Source organism: Mus musculus, chromosome 3, assembly GCF_000001635.26.
Source record: "Mus musculus strain C57BL/6J chromosome 3, GRCm38.p6 C57BL/6J".
Taxonomy (NCBI): domain Eukaryota; kingdom Metazoa; phylum Chordata; class Mammalia; order Rodentia; family Muridae; genus Mus; species Mus musculus.
The window spans coordinates 57,964,835-57,982,533 of NC_000069.6; the positions used below are offsets into that span (position 1 = coordinate 57,964,835).

Genomic DNA, 17,699 nt, shown 5'->3' on the forward strand with positions numbered 1-17,699 from the left:
ATGAATGGCTTGTAGTGAGGTAATTGGCTACTTTTTTGGATGTTACACCATTTAATTTAGGCTCCTTGAGTTTGATAGGTTGTTGGGTACTTAAAACTTGAAGAATGCAAACAAATATAATGACCTTACTCAGCCATTAAGAAATGAAGTTATTTTGAAAGTTGTATCTCCAGTCCCAGTTCCATTCAGATTGGCAACTGACAATTCTTGTCATTCTAAGGAAGTTTGATGATTAAATGACAGTGTGACATCCTCATGAGAAATAAAAATGACCTGTGTGTACTATGGTTTAAGAGTATATTTTAAAACCTGGGAGTTGTGGTTTTTCAGTTTGTATATATTCACCCCAAATTGTATCTTTCAAGTTGTGTACATTGCACGTTGGATAAGCCAAGAAGATTATTAACAAATAAGTATTCTGTGTGTATTTAGTGGCTCTTTTGTATTGAGAGAAAAGCTTTGAAGTGTGATTAAATCTTAAACTCTGGGAGTTTTTGACTTGGGAGAAACAGGAAAAAAGGTTCACTTAATCTCTAGCTAAAACACCATATTTTTCAACTTTTACCCTTAAATTATAATTTCAAGAGTTCAGACATATTGTATCTTGTGTTTGTGTCCCCCCCCAATATTATGGGTTATTTTATAGTGCCTTTTAATTTGGATATAATAGCTTGTACTTTAGATTTTGCCAAAATAAGTGTTACTGTTTTTGAAACTTAATCCCCTTCCCCAATTGTCTTATTTATAATGAGAAAGTTAAACTCAAAAAAAAAAAAAGAATTGTGCAGTATGAAACCTGTTGTATGTGGTTTCTTTCACAGAGCCAGACACTTAAATTCATTTATGATTATGCCTATATCATGAACATGTTTCTTTGGGAGCGACTGAGTAGAATTTTTTTCAGTGTTCTTCAAAGTTGTCTTTTGCTTTTAATTTCTTTTCTTCATAGACTTTAAAGTTCTCCATTCACTTAATTTATTTCCTCATTAAAACACCGAGAATGATTGCCTGATAAAAGTCATTGCAGAAGCAAATTCTAGTGAGGTGGTGAACCTGAGAAACATCCGCATCTGCTAGATAGGATCAGATCAGAGCTAGAACCCAGCCTCCAAATGCCTGTGCTTATCTCATGATCCCAAACACCAGGGATTTCTACTAAGAGTAAGAGAGTCCTGCAGACTTTCTCATTGTTAGTTTTTAAAATTAAGAATAAATTGATTTTTTAAGCTGGGGAAAAATGCAGATATTCCTCTCTTTAGATTGGCCTGATAGCCCAATAAACCCACCAGAAGTTGACCATAAGTAGAAAGTGCATTTAGCACCCTAGGTTATTTGATATCATAGCTTAACTATGATGAAGAACAGGCATCAAACAGTCGTTTGCTTTGTAGTACTTGGCTGACTGGATACTGGGATGTGTCACCTTTACTTAGTATGACAAGAGAATATAATACCACATATAAGCTAGTCTGTAAAACACCTAATACTTTTGTACCATTAGAGGGGGAAAGTCAGCCCTCCTAAATCATAAACCCTCTGTACAAAGGAAAGCATTTGTTCAAAAATATACCTGGATTGCTATGCCTTCCAAGGGCAGATATGTGCTCCAAACACTGGTTCACGCAGAAGCTTCATCCTCAGATGGCATTTGTGCAACCATCTGAGAACCAGCAAGGATTTTAGCTCCTTCTGAAACGAGCAGCAGAATGAGGCAGAGTGTCCTCTTCCCTCCCCATCCCCTCTCACACTGAACAGTCTGGATTCCAGGAGACAGAGGTACTTATTTCTCTGCCATATTTAAAGTATTTTTTGTTCTCATTTTCTTCTTCAAATGCATCGTATTTTCTAGATGCTTTCAGCGCTAAGAACAGCCCCAGATACTTCTGTGAAATATCTAGTGCGCAACCACAGATAAAAGGGAAGCTGTGAAGACGGCCGGCATTGTGCGTTGATTGTTCTTAGTCCCTGTGTTCCTCCTTGTGTTTGAAGTCCTGGCTCCTTACTGTGCTGTGGGTTTCATTCATTCATTCTGCCATTGCTCCTGAAGGGAAGTTTGACTTATTAAGACTGGAAAGTGGATCTGAGCAGGGAAACCTGCTATGTAAAAGGGAGTGGGGGGGGGGGGGGAAGAGAATGAATGCTATAGGGACACTTGTCAGTTCATCTTGAGTCTCTCTTCTCTGCCGACCCATGCAGCACACTGGATCTATATTGATTACTACAGCGAATGATAACAGTGTAGGAACAATTGTTCTGAAAGAAAGGAAAGGGGCCTCCTGGGAATACAGGATGTGATGCAAACAAGAAAGCAAGAGTCTTCTCAGGTGAAAAGGAAGAAGAAATGATTACTGGCTTGAGTCTTGAAAAGTTTATAAAAAATGTTCTAGGTAGAAGAAAGTTGAACCCTTTATATAGAACAAGAGACTTGTGATATACAGAGTCTGGGGGTCAAGGCAGCTCTAGCAGTTTAGGAGAGAGCTGTGTATGGACCCTTAGGTGGAGTGGGAAGTGGAGATGGCTGGCCTGTGGGGCCATGGGGCCTCGGTGCTCTGCTAGGGTTTGGATCCTAACTGCTACTGATGTGATTTGGAAGGAGGATGGTTACTGTGTACTCTGAAAGATCCCCCTGGCATTTTAAATAGGAAAATCTGATGAAGGCTTGAGATCTAGTCTATATGAGAGATGATGTACCAGCATGAAGAAATACAGAGAAGATGAAAATGGGAGTCCACTCCAGGGGTGTATCAGATGCCAGACTGACATGTAGGAGAAGGATAACAGAAAGGAAGGTGTAATCAGCTTTATCTGGCTACTCCCAAAATATTACAATACAGGTGCCATGTTACTCATTTTACAGGTGACAAGACAGGTTTACCTAGATGACCAAAAAGAAGCCTCAGGGCTGGAGATAGTTCATCAGTTAAGAGCACTGGTGGCTCTTCCTCAAGACCCAGGTTCAATTTCCAGATCCAACATGGCATCTTATAACTGTCTGTAACCCCAGTTGCATGGGCTCAGACACCCTTATACAGATGTATACATGGAGGCAAAACACCAATGCACATAAATTGAAAAAGAAAGAAAGAAAGAAAAGAGAGAAGAGAAATGTCATTAGACCATTGAGGAACTGCACCCAAGAGTTGCTCAGGCCTGTGAGATCACAGGAAATATATTTATGTGAGTTATAGGAAACTACTTAAAAGCCAACAGTAAATTGTTCCCTGGAAAAAGCATCCTCATTCTCCGAGAAGATTAGGCAATACACTACCGCGACAGAATGCAATGCGCAGATCTTAGGTCTTCTCAATCTCTGTGCTCCTTCACTCTGTCCTCCCTCCTAGCTCTGTGGAGGAGAGATTTGTCTGTATTGTGAGCATTTCGGTACAGTCTGTGGCCAGCTGCCTTTCCTGGCACAGGCACATCCCCTACCCTCAATTTATTGTTTCTGGGTAAGTGGCCTCACCACTCCATCCCTCTTCCTCCAGTCTTAAGAGATGAAAGGAGGAAGTGAGGAATTTATCCTGTTGCTCATAATGTTGTGGCTATAATTTAGGGATGTCATGACTCATGTGTAGAATGGTGACCATAATAGTATGGGAAAGGACATCTTCCACATTCCAGAAGAAGAAGCCCTATTTCTTACAGCTAAGTTGCTTCAGCCTCCACAGGCAGCTACTAGCATAACCAGGCAGTGGAAACTAAGGGTTGAAAGCCACTCCTCCTGTCTTTGTGTTTCCTCATATCTGGATTCTACAACTAATTCATCCTTCAAATGCCATGTCTGGAGATGCCCCGGAAAAGGCTTAGAGCTTGGCCTTCTTATAGACACAGCCTGGGCAAGTTAGAATGGCTCAGTTACCCTAGACCCATGTCCACCAGTAGTTATGAGATCTAAACAGTTGAAGTGTTTATTTTTCTCGTGTTTGTAGGATGTAGTGCAAAAACCCAATCATTTTCCCCATCTTTAATCTGTTGATTCCAGGGTCTACTAAAAGTTTGTTGTCACATTATTTGTGTGTGACAGTGTTGGGGGTGGGGGGCTGCTACTGCACACATGTCGAGGTCAGAGGACAATTTGCAGGAATCAAAGAAGCTTGTCCCAAGCTTGGTGACAAGCACCTTTCTGAGCTGAGTAATTTTCCTCACTTCCCAGGTCAACTTATCCTTAAGACCCACTGCCCTAAGTGTGCTCCAGTGGGATTGTGGGAGCTGTAGTGAGTGCCCTGAATCTGACTCACAGCCTACTACACTCTGTTCTGTTCACTATGCTCCTGCATGTAGCTATGAACATTTATGCATCAGGAAATTCTAGGTACTTAATGCTCACTGAAGTGTCTCACTCAATCCTTACTATAACCCTGTAAATCAGATATTACTGTTACCACTTTATAGTTGGGGAAACTGAGTCACAACAAATAAGGAGAGGTAAAATTTAAACTCAAGTCCAAGTCAAAGGAACTGATCAAACTAGAAATGTTGACAATGTGAATTCATTTTTTTTTTTTTTTTGAGACAAGAGTTTTTCTATGTAGCTGTGGCTGTCCTGGAATTCGTTCTGTAGACCAGGCTAACCTCAAATTCAAAGATTTGCCATCTCTGCCTCCCAAATGCTGGGATTCGTGCCTGATTGTGAATTAAATTTTAAAAGAAGTAAGATATGTGCCACTTGCCTTTTAGAAAAGAGACAGGATTTTTATTCTGATATTGAGTGTATAAGTCCTCAAAGCAAAAGTTGCCTCAAAACACAAGCTAAACATTTTTTTTTTAAAGATATCATTTACTTTCTGAAGTTGCTAACTTCTTATGCTTGCACCTTCGGACTTAAAGTTTATTCTCTGGAATTAGATAGCTTGGATTCTAATTTAGTTCCACCCCTTCTGCCAGTGAGACTTCCATTAAGAAACTTAATCAACTAGTGTCTCCTTTTCTTCATTTTAGAATGAGGATTCTAAGTATATTCTTTTCCAGATTGTATTGGTTTATAAAACAAAAATGAATAGACATAAAATACCTAAAGCAAGACATGGTATATGGCTATGGTTGGCTGTTATAGTAGTGACTCCAATGAGCCCTGGATCCCTTGTCTTAAGCTCCTTTGTAGTGCTCTGGCTGTTGGAATACTAGCAGGGTTTTAGTGAGGTCTTATCAATAAGGCTTTGTCCTCTTTCAGAATTTGGAGTGCCAAGCCTTCATATAAAGCACTTGGGATGTCCTGTTGCAAAAGAACACCTGGAGAAGATACCCAGCCAAGCTCCAGCCTTCCCACCATATTGCTGAGGTAGCAGATGTTGTGTTAGTCATGTCAGCCCTGTTTGCCTCTACCAGAGAAGGGCCACTCAGCTGAGCCCAATCAACCCATAAAACCCTACAAGATAAGAAAATACTGTCTCAAGAAGTGCCATTTTGTGGTGGCTTGTTATACTGTGCTCTCACAAAAATAGCAGCTATGTTGTTGTCCTTGTCTTAATTTCTTCTAAGAGAGTTATTATCAACTTCAATGATAACTGTAAAAAGGTAAAATAAATGAATATAAAATATGGAAACTCTCCAAATTTGTTCATGCCAAAAATAATGTGCTAAGTTACCATGATGCAGAGAGCAACAATAAATTATTTCCTGTTTTTTAATAAAATGGTAGGCCCCCCACTCTAAAAAAAAAATGTAGTTCTAAATCATTAGATCTACAAGGCAGAGAAAATTTGAATTTCACATCAAGCTTAGTGAATTAGAAAAATGGACCAGGAAAGAACACTATGCTAGATCCTGTATTTCTCGTTCTCCCTCTCTCCCCCTCCTCCCCTCCATCCTTCCTTCTTTCTTTCTTTTTCTTCGCCCCACCCCTTCCCAGACAGGGTTTTTCTGTGTAGCTCTGGCTGTCCTAGAATTCACTCTGCAAACCAGACTTGGTCTCAGACTCAGAGATCTGGCTGCCGCTGCCTCTGCCTCCTGAGTGCTAGGATTAAAAGTGTGCACCACCACTGCCTGGCCATGAGAGGGGTTGGAAATATTCAGCATTACCTCAGAACCATAGACTTCCAAAGATGAAAGGGTCTTTGAAAGTTGGCTAGCAAACTTTATATGCCCCAGTACAGGGGAATACCAGGGCCAAAAAGGGGGAGTGGGTGGGCAGGGGAGTGGGGGTGGGTGGATATGGGGGACTTTTGGTATAGCATTGGAAATGTAAATGAGTTAAATACCTAATAAAAAATGGAAAAAAAAAAAAAAGAAAAAAAAAAAAAAAAAGAAAGTTGGCTAGCATGCTCTACTCTTGGTATGCACTATTCACATCTCTGAGAGCAGGCGAGATGCCTGCTTTAAAGTTCTTCAGGCCCTATAGCAGATATCAAACCCTGAACACACGGCAGTGATATTTCCAGGGGAAGTTCCCTCGTGTCCCACTTGAGGCTAATACACTATTGTCTGCTGGAACTTAGGGCCCTGCTTGTGGCCAGGAAGTGGACTTCTTTGGTTTGTCTCTCACACACCTACCACCTATGTGTGAGTTAGAACCTAGTTGTGAGTTAAGGGAAGGAAATCTGTCTACTGCTCCTGCTCTTGACCCATCCGCTTTGTGTCGAGGTCAAAGGAGTCTTAGTCTTGCATTATATGTCCCTTTGGACTGTCTTCTTATGTGAGTCCCTCGCCACTGTGCATGTGTTGACATATAGAAGCCCACCAACCATTCAGTTCTAGAAATGATTGTCATATGCCTGGAAGAGGCCAGGGGAAATATTTGGTTTGAAGACAAATATTCATAAGGAACCATAAACTTAGGCTTTGAACATTGCTTTCAACCATGGTTATGAATACAGTCCTAGGCGCAGATGCTTCTCTTCAATTCTAAACCCAGGCGTGCCTCGTGACTGTACTGGTTCTACCTCTAGAATTCTTTCAGTTAATTAAAAGAAAAAAAAAAAAAACCTGAGCTGCAATTACCTGTGAGATCCACAGCTACATACCATTGCATTTTTTTTTTAAATTAAAGCTTATCATTTGTTAAACAAAAATGTTAAGAACACACTACAGTTCTGTGACCTGTGACCCTGTTTTGACAGTGCTCTGTAATGCTAATAGCTAAGCGTTCATGGAGAGCTTATGTTCTGGCCTTAGAAAATTCCACAACAATTTAAATAGAAATGAATGGTCACGCTGCTTTACAAGCGAGCAAACTGCGGCCCAGGCCTATGGATACAGATGTGCTCACGGCCATTGGAGAAGAAGACGTCAGACGCTAACGCTGTTGGGTTCAATCTCATCTCTGCTCCTCAGTTTTGAAGGTCTCCATGGGGGAGGGGGTCTTGTCTCAAAAGTGCTGGACCTGCAGAGGACAGCTGTGGGAAGGCTGGGTGAAAACTGTGTTAGATAGGAAGGGAGGGACCCTGGGGAGCCTGTGCTGCATCAGAGGTGAATGAGACTGCTTTTCTGGAACGTTCTTGGCATAGGCTTGCCTTCCTGGCATTTTCCTACATCGGTGACTCACTGTGTAGATCAGTGATTCTATATTAGCGCTCTCTCTTCCATCCCTACCCTCAAGATTCCACCTAGAATCTTCAATCTCACCTGTTCTCTTGTTCTAGCCTGTGCCTCACCTCTTCCTGTGTGTTTCAGAGCAAATCAATGATGTTGCTCTAGTTAGCCATGGCAAGGCCCAGAATTTCTGCTCATGGGCACTATGGATCAGTGCCTACAGCTCTGAGGTTTGGGTTGTTGGGATCACTGGAGCTGCAGAAGATCCGTGAGTGAAAGGATCCAGTGAGAGGAGGTGGGCACAGACAGTGCTGTTTGCTCTTGTAACAAATGGAGTGTGGGAGATATGCGTCTTTCACAACCCTCGGTGGGTGTCATGGAAACCTGCTGACACTGCAGTTCATCTCATGTGCAGTGACATGGAGACAGTTTTATTCACAGACTGCCAGCCAGACTGGGCCACACAGATAGGTCTGGTCACAAGCTATTTGCAGCCAGCTCCACAGCCACACAGAGCATATGAATTTCCCACAATGTGTGGGGCCTGACTTGGAAAAAAGTTTTCAACAACAGAGAATTAAAGTATAAAATAAAAATAAATGTCAACTAAATGAGTACAAGCCATAACAGCATATCATCTAGTTAGCCACAAGTCAATGCATGTAAATGAGATTTAGTGTGGAATGTTTTCCCTGCTTGCCATGAAGGGCAGGAGGTGAAATCACACGTGTGCGGGGATTTGCAGAGAGGGGAGGGTCATAAGCAGACAGCACACATCTTTTAAGGAGGCACAGTGAGACAGGAGGGTCTGCACCAAAGATACCCACATGTTCTCCCAAAACGAATTATTTCCTACTAAATAAAATTGCTCAAATTGCTCTCTTGGTTCAAGTGAATGTCTTGCAGAAGTCAGCCAGGAAGTAGGCTGGGTGGTTCACATTGAGGCTTGTCTCTCTGCCAGCATCTCTAAACTGAGCCCAACTCTATTCAATGCCAGTTGTATGTCCAGCATCTCATAGCTGAAGAAGCCACAATAAGAGTTGTTCTAGTGTGTCTTCTGCTTCTGAACAAGCTTCACTCCAATGTAACCGTGGCTATTCAAAATCAGGAATAAGATGCTCTGTTCAGATGAATTTCCACATCCTTCTGGTTAGTAATCCCTATGCTATCTCTCTCTCCATAGAGTTCAGTGCCTATCTACAGGGCTCTCTCCAGGGTGCAACTAACCCCTAGCCACATACACCTACCTTCTTTCTATAAACATATTCAGGTCAGCCAGGCACTAGAGCATGGACCTGGGTGTTTCTCTCTTCAGGGAATTTCTCTCTCACATCCACAGGTCCTGGCCAGGGTCATCTTTCAGAGAGGATTCCACCCACTGGGCAGAGCAAGTTGCAACACCAGGGGCCTCCTTTGCCTTGTGCCATTTTCTTTATGCGCCTTTTTTTGTCCCCCTCTGAAAATGTCTTTTCATGCTCTGATTTTGTTTCCATATCTTCGTATCTTGTTTGCCTGCCTGCCTCCAGGCAGTGCGTCAATCCAGACAGAACAGGAATTTAGCTGTGGTTCAAACAGTGCTGCCATTGCTTGTAACAGTACCTGGGATCTGGGTGGTGGTGGTCAGTAGCTAGATTTTGAAGTACCAGGCTAAAATAATGATCAAATGGGGTTGAAACGACATGATCCATGGGAGTTTAAAGTCACAGAAGAGTCTGAGGTTCAAGGGTTGGAAGTAAACTCATTTTTACCTCATCTCTGAGTCTCCAAGAAACATCTGGTTTGTGTATGTGTTTAATTATAATGTACCTCATTACAAAAGAATTTGACTGCATTATTTTCAAAGATATGTTTGTATCTCTCTGAATCCATGAAGAAATATGTAAATATATTATAATAGGCATTTTAAAGAAAACAGAGGGAAGAAAATGAGCATTGCAGACTTCACATGAAATGGCGGCGGGGGTGGGGGTGGGGCGAGATTGATAGTTACTGTTACAAAGTTTTGTCTTTCTAGAACTAGGCACCAAATTTAACTTTGAACTTCTTAAGGGGCCAGTGATAGCTATTAAAATCTTCAAAAAAGAAAAGAAAGGAAAGGTATAGAAGCTGTCCTTGTTGCATTTCTGTTCCCTGTGAGCCATGTGTAACACTTACAGCATTAAGTTCAGGTTATTAGTAACTGAGTTTTACAGATCATATATATTGAAAGGGGTTACACAGCTCTATAGATTCATATGCTACTCACACAACCTGGAAAACGTTGTAGCCCCTCCTGAAGGAAGGACAGCCATGTTCCTGAATAGCACAACTTCTAACCTCACTTGGAAATAGGTACCTGGCTTTAATTTTCAGGCTCCCTTAATAATATTGAGGTTCACTTTCTTATGCGACTTTCTCAGCCCTCTTTGGTAAAATCCCTCAACAGATTAAGCCTGTTTACACATGCTTTCCAATGCTGTTTGTGTGTGTGTGTGTGTGTGTGCACGTGCACATGTGTGCACATGCTGGTGGGTATCCTGTCCCTCTTCCTCCCTTCTTGCTCACACACACACACTCAGGCACACACTCTGAAGGCAGTATATATCAGAGTTGAAAGCACTGACCTTGGAATACTGAGCTGCTTAGTAGCAGTGTGCCTCACTTTCTTGTTTTGCCCACCTGGGTGACGATGGGAATTAAATGCATTCGGAGTGCTTGGCACACGGCATGTGGCATTTGAGGCTCACAGGTATGTGAGCATTAGTGACTTTTATAATTAAGGACCATTCCCCTTTAATATGCATCTTACATCCTTGCTATACGGTTTATTTATTCCAGCTCTCTGTCTCTGTCTCTGTCTCTGTCTCTGTCTCTGTCTCTGTCTCTGTCTCTGTCTCTGTCTCTGGGCATGCCTGGAATTTCCTTCTGCTTTTCTAGTTTTTGCTTTGTCTAGTCTTGTTTTGAGACAGGGTCTTCCTATTAGCCTGGCCAAGCTGGCTTGGTACTTGGATTCTCCTGCCTCAGACCCCTGGGAGCTAGGATCATGATATACCAAACGTGCTTTCAGCCCTTCAGTTCTTGCAGAATGTCTCCTCATCCTTAACAACGAATCCTAGACATTCCCTCCCATAGAAAGCCTTTCTTAATCTTTGTTTTGTTTTGTTTTCACTTGATATGTCTGAATGCTTTGCCTATGCGCACCACATGAGTGCCCCGTGCTTAAAGAGGTCAGAAGAGAGTATCTGGTTTCTTGGACTGGAATTAAAGATAGCTGAGAGCTGCCATGTAGGCGCTGGAAACCAACACCTGGGTCCTCCACAAGAGCCATAAGTATTTTTAACTGCAGAGTCATCCCTCTAGCCCCAGAAGACTCTTTCTTAGTGAACTCACTGGCACTCCCCTGTGGACGCTCACAGTAACCTTTTGATGGCTTGTTTTGTTTTGTTGAGACAGGGTCTCACTTTGTAGTCCAGGCTGACCTCAACTTTGTGGCAATCTTATCTCCCCAAGTGCTGGGATGACAGACACAAGCCACCATGTCTGTCTCTTTCCACCGAAGCAGAATGCTTGGGAGGTGATATCTGTTTACTTGCCTGTCTCCATAATGGACTGTAGGAGAATGACCAAACTAAACCTTGTGACTCTAGTAGCTCTTGTTGGCTTGCTATACAGTGTTGTTCAGGTCAGTGGTTATTGAGCAGAGCACTGATAGTACGCAGAATGGGCAGCTAACAAAGTAACAGACTCATGGATTTCCCAGTATCATCCTGACCTGGCCAGGGCTGAACAGAACTACTGAAGTTGAGGATTTATTGCTTAAATGAATTCAGATGGAACCTATCATGGCTGAAGGCGAAGACGAAGTCTTACTTCTTTTTCAGCAAGCACGTCAGGTACATAGTGTAAAGTGTTGGCTCACTTCCTTTACTGGATTTCAGCCCCATTTCTGTATTAACTGTGAGACTTAAGGCAAATTGGTATGTGTTCTAGGGACTCAGGGTTTCCATCTGGGAATAGACATTATGTACTTGACTTGTGTGTCCATCACATTTCCTGTTATAATTAGGCCTGATGATGTACATGGGTGTACTTTTGAATAGCACATTAGCCAGCCCTCTGCAGATGCAGGACTAGATTATTTGGGGGAGAAATGGAAAGTGAGTGGCTACAATGGCTGTAGGGTAAATTGGAAATTTAAAATCAAGATTCATCTGCCGAACACTCTGTACATTTACCCTTTTCAATCACACCATTTCCTTTAATGTTAAAAGATGGTTTCTGTAGAGTTTTTATACATGCCCTGCTTTACAACAGCAGTGTCTGCAGATCCTAGGCCCAGGGTATTCTGACAGAGAATGTTCAGTATTTCTAGGAAGGAGGCTGACTTCATAATTACCTCAAAGGAGCAGTGAGTCAGAGGTGAATGCTAAGGACAAAGGCCAACTTACTAATCCTAAACACAGGTCTGTGTGGTGATGGCTGTTTTTACAGGGCTGCTGAGCCAAGGAAACCTGCATATGTTCCAGTTTGCCATCGAGAGAAGCTTACAAACCAGTCCTTCAACATTGCTTTGCTGCTTTCTGATTTCACTGCGATGATAACATTATGAAACCGCAGCCCTTCCATCAGAAGTCAGAACATGTCTGTGAATAACTAACAGACTACATACAAGTTTCCCAGCTAATTTTCAATGCCAAGTGTGGGTTGGTTTTTGTATATAAATTGCCAGTGTGCCTTTTCCCTTCCAGTGGGAGCTTTGCAAAGGGAACATTACTGCTGTGATGAATAACAGTCTCTCCAGAGAAACTGGTGTGACGCAGGCATTTCATCCTACTGAGAGGAACACCACGCCTGCCACCAACTGATGGTAGGTCTCCTGCTATTAAATAAATATATACATATGTCAATTGGCTCCTTCCAAGTTCTAGGTCTTAGAGAAATAAAGGTTGTTTGTTTTTTTTTTTTTTTAAGAATCTTTTTTTTATTTTACTGCTTTTTAAAAAAGGTTTAAAATTTATTTTTATTAAATTTTCCCCCTTGTTTCTTATTACTTATTAGAACATCCTTTAACTCCTTCTATACATCATAATAAATGGCCATGTTCCGCCATTTATTGTGCCCCCAACCTGCCATGAGAAGCTGACACCCTGCAACCAGGAACCAAACTAAGTCTTCTAAGTTGTTTCAGTCAAGAATTTTGTGATAGTAATACAAAAGCCTAAGGCTCATATTCCAAATACACTTTAAGCATTCCTATGCATCAAAAAGAAAAAGGAGATCTTGTTTATAATGTGGGAGAATGGTTTGAACAGACAAAATAATGTGTAAATGAGCAATAAAAAAAGGTACCTAGTACCTTAGCCATCAGAAAGATGCAAATGGAACCCACAATGATGTATCAATATATACTCACCAAATGGCCAAGATAAAATAAGCCAGCAAAGGAAAAACCAAGCTCGGTAATGAAACAAACAAACAAACAAACAAACAAACAGCTATCGATGTCAGGAGCTGGCAGGCTGTGGGACAGCTTTCTGGCTTCCCACCACTGTTCTCACATGAAGCAGCCCTTCTTTCTTCCACTGAAGGATTCTCATGCATTGATTCATATCCCGTTTTACTGGCATTAATGGTCTTTGATCATTTTCTAGGAAAGAATAGGTAAGGCCTAAATACCTGAGGATTTTTAATTTAGTGGCATTTCTCCCACTCTTTTCTAGCCCCTAGTATTGCCTCTGAGGAAGATGGACCTATTTTAATTCCTGTTCTGCACACTGTGAACTTGAAAGACGTGGTCATATGTAAGACTTTCTCCCCCCTCCCCCTAGCTCCCACCCCCACCCACCACTTCACTATAATGAACTTCTCAGGCCCAGTAGCTCTGAAAACTTCCTGTATAACTCTCTGGAAACTTCCTGTATAATTTCCTTCATCTCCTCATCCCCCATCCTTTGTTTTTCCTTCCTAGCTTCCCATTGGAATTTGGGGTCATTTCTTATCTTCTTGTTTAATTTTAATTTCTTATTTCATATCTCTACTTGTAGGAGATTTCCTTTGACTCTATTATTTCACCCCTAATTTTTAATATCCATTTTCAGTTTAAAGAAAAGTATGATATTTTAGCTTCCAGTATTATAATTTTAATTTGCATGAGCAGATTCCTTGTTGTTTGATTTTTGTCCTTGTTCCTATTTGATTTATTTAATGACCACAATCACTTTTCTTTTTTATTCCCAGAGACTCTGAATTCTGGTAGCTTTGATGTTTCCCTCTTCTCTTTTCATTATAATCATTGGTCCACCTAAATCCCTTTTGCCTGCATATTCATTTGGGGGTCACTTGCTTTCACACTGGAAGATTTTTGTTTTTAGTATTGATGATCCTTGAACTGTGTTTATATTTTAGTGAGAAGAATTAAAGTGTGCGAACCTCTCAGTGTGCGTACAGAACATCTTCTGGTGGTTGAGAAGTTGAGAACACAGCCCTCAGTCAAGAAGCTTCTTGGTTTATAATAAAGTAAGAACACAGCTAGTTCTGAGAACCCAACAGATCTGCTGTCCAAGCCTTGGACCTCGTGTCTCCTGGACCACCTTAAGAAATGTAACGTAGAGATGAGTGTGCTATGTGAACTTTCTAATGGGCTCCTTTCCTTCTTTGTTTTAACTACTGGACAAAATCACACTGTTAAAAGCATAAGGCTGCTCCAGAGTTCTGTATGTTGTTGGGATATTTTTTTCTTTTTCACATCATGGTTTTCTTCTCATGAGTAATTAAAACTGCAGCAAGTCTATAACATGAATCTGAGAATAATATCCCTCGAGGTTGAAGACCCAAAATTCTTCAAAATATAATACCTTTCAAATTTTACTCCATTTAGGCACTTAAGGAAAATGGCACTTGTAGACACTATCAAAGCCTTTTGATTCACCTTCAAGCACAGTGTTTGCCATTAAATTGTTTGTCATCATAGCCCCATTAAGTCATCAGCCTTAGTTTAGTTTTGCTTTTTCCTTCCTCTCCTATTTTCTCGTCATTATTTATCGGTGACCCCAATTCTTAAAGTCAGCTTTGGTCTTTGTTGTTTCCAAGATTGCTGTCTGATTTATTTGGGGGAGGGGAGGAAGTGGAATATCATCATTGGTGCTGACCTGCCAGCATGCAGGAGTGTAGAGAACAGACCATTGATTGATGAGCCTCTTATTTTAATAAGAATTACTTAGCTTCCTTCTTTACAGCTTAATTTTCTGCCCCAAATCAGGTAATGACCAAATTTGTTTGTCTTAAAAGGATTCCTTGTATATTAGATCAGAAAAGAGCTGAGGGTTGCAACTTAATGCATAAGATATAATTTGTAATGTGAAAACAGAGGAAGTATATCGGGAAGACAAATTGTGAGAGCATGAGGCACAGAGCATACCAGAGGACAAACCCATCCCATTCTGCTCTCAGCTGCATATTAAGTGTGCCTGGGAAGCTTTGAAACAAATACCAAGAGGTGGGTTCCACTCCAAATCAACTGAAACTGGATCTCTGAATTAGTGGCTTGAAAATTAGTATGCTTTAATATTCCGAGGGGTTTTTAATGTACTGCAAGGGTTAAAGACAGTTGATATGGGACAAGGTGGTTCCATAATGAATAGGAATAATGAAGTTTCCCCCAGCCCCCAGCTTTGGGTCAGGAGTATTCTGGGAGAAGAAATAAAGACAAAGGACACAGAGGTTTTTCTATTCTGTTTGAGAGGCAGGAGAAACACCAGGGAAGGAACCAAGAACTGCACAAAGCCATGAGTGCCAGAGATGTTACAATGATATTGGAAAGGAAATCCTACTGTTATAAGGAATCAAAAGGCTTCCAAGTAAGAAACTTATTAGAGCTTCCTAGGGAGTAGGAAGTGAACACTTGGGCAAATATATGAAAAGAAAAGGGTCAAGGTGGGATGAATCATAGGGGACACAAACTGGGATGTCCTGGGATTGCATTAGGGTTGGTATGCTTCACTCTTGCTACCACCCTTCACCAAATGCTTTGCACTAATCATTGCTGGAATGCTTCTGCAGTGTCATTACAGAGAGAAGAATTGGCCCAACGAGATTTAGGTGTCAGAGACTTGGGCTCTGTTACCCAGATGACCTGGTCCTGAATGACCAAAGAGAAAGGTGGGATTACTCACTAACTACAGCTGTGATACTACGAAGGGAAGAGTCTTAGGGCAAGGGGGAGACAAAACAGCAAGCTGGCCTCTACTGTGAGGGACCCTGAAGTCTTATCAAGAACTGAGGTGAGGATAGCAGGCTCAGAAGCCTTCAGAACTTTGCTAAACAGTTCAAAACAATGCTGTACAAAGAGATTCTTCCAGGTTCCTGAGGCAAGTTTGAGTGTAAGGCAGAGTCTTCTAATATGTCAACATGGTTTTCAGGATGACACAAATTTTTAACTTTAAATAGCCTTCATAATGTTTTCTACTACTGTGTAAGTCTTATATAATGTCAAGCAAGATGTTTCTTGCTTGCCATATATGTTATACATGACCTTGAATCTGTAGGGAGACATTTTGGCACCTGAGGCAAACAGTGGGAGATAATTGATGATATGGATCACAGATGGTCATTATTAACTGTGGATACCATCTGGAAACTGCTCAATTTAAATCATTACTCTGGCTAAATAGATATTAAACTTTCAAAAGTTATTATTTAGAGTTTTGTGTCCTCTGAATCTTCATGCTTCAGGTCTAACTCTTTTCCCTTATGTGACTCATGTCCATCCTTGGTCCATAAAGCTCAGGTATGGAATAAGGGTATGTATTGTGCATATAAACTTGCACAAAAATACATTGAGAACATTAGGAGTTTAGTACTTCCTCTTAGTAATATAAACATTAGTTATTACTCATAGCACTCAAGAGGTGATATCCAGGCCATTTGTGGAGGTTTGAATGAGAATGATCTTTATAGGCTCATATATTTGAATGCTTAGTCACCAGGGAATAACTATTTAAAAGGATTAATAGATGTGTGTAAGGGGTGCTTCTGATGCTTGGATCAGGAATCTGCATGTGAACACTGAAGGTCTTGTTCCCCAATTGGGTCTTGATTGGTCAATAAAGATGCCAGCAGCCAATGGCTAGGTGGAAGAGGCAGAACTTCAGGTTCCCACAGGCAGGCTAGGAGATGCAGGAGGAGAAAAGAGATTTGCCTTGCTTTGGAGGGAGAATCACCAACCATGTGAGATCTTGGGTGGAGTGGCCATTGGAGTGGAGATTAGAAACGCAACTAAGCTGAGAGCAGATGTAAGGTGTTGAGCAAGGAGAAGGTAGCTGGACAACTAAGCCAAGGGAATATTTAGAGTGTCGAGCAAGGAGTAAAGGAAAAGGCACCCTAGCCACAGGAGGCTTAGAAGAGCCCAGCAGCTGATCCATAAGGCAGGTTAAAAATGAGCTATGTGTGTATGTGTCTTTCATTCACAGATCCAAGGGAACCAGGGCAGTGGTTGGTAGCACTGTCTGCCTGGAGCTTAAAGCGGGGTAGTAGAAACTACTCGCTACAGATATGGCCTTGTTGGAGGAAGAGGGTCACTGGGTGTGAGCTTTGAGCTCTCAAAAGCCCATGCAAAGCCCAGGTGTGTTTTGTCTCCCCCCCCCCCACACACACACACCTGTAGATCAGGATGTAACTCTCAACTACTGCTCTGGTGCTATGAGTGGTCCCATGCCCCAGCCATGACCCTCTGACACTGTAAGCAAGTCTCCTAATAAATGCTTTCTTTTTTATGAGAGTTGCATTTTTCATGGTGTCTCTTCATAGCAATAGAACAATGACACCATTCACACTCATGTATGCTGTGGTGAGTCCATTAGGGGTTCAGAAAGGATAGGAATCTGGTGGGAACTCAACAAGAAGGTGGCATGGGTGTCATTTGAACTCAGATGTGTGAATCTAAGGCTCAAAATTTCTTCTCAGCATATTTCTCAAACTACCCAGGGACCATTTATATTGAAGAGAGGTCCCAGCCATGGCCCTGGTCTTTTGGGCGTTTTCAGTTTTGTGTGCTGATGGAGCTGTAGTTTTAGGTAGACTGCATTGTTGAATTCAGATTAAATAAGATGAAGGTACTGGAGTGGACCAGTGCTCTTCAGTCTTTGGAACTTACTGCTGAAGACTACTCACGGTTAAATATCCATTCTTATGATTTTTTTAGTATTTTCATTGTGGATCAATATTACAAACACATGTAAAATATTCAAACCATACAA

General features: G+C 41.5%; 2 long non-coding RNA genes across 6 annotated transcripts in view; one reads left to right on the plus strand and one right to left on the minus strand.

Annotated features, from left to right (window-relative positions):
- The window catches only part of Gm32753, a 28,553-nt gene extending 14,557 nt beyond the window's left edge, over nt 1-13,996 (plus strand). Inside the window, exons 1-4 of one of the 4 annotated variants that reach the window (XR_867306.3) lie at nt 5,089-5,278; nt 12,195-12,313; nt 13,167-13,247; nt 13,852-13,996. This is a non-coding gene — a long non-coding RNA (predicted gene, 32753). Of the gene's footprint in view, nt 1-5,088; nt 5,279-11,253; nt 12,314-13,166; nt 13,248-13,851 lie in introns of those variants that run through there. The other 3 variants (XR_867304.2, XR_867305.3, XR_375693.3) reach the window with 3 other exon arrangements.
- The window catches only part of Gm40055, a 74,699-nt gene that overhangs the window by 7,820 nt on the left and 49,180 nt on the right, over nt 1-17,699 (minus strand). The gene's annotated exons all lie outside the window — the stretch shown is intronic.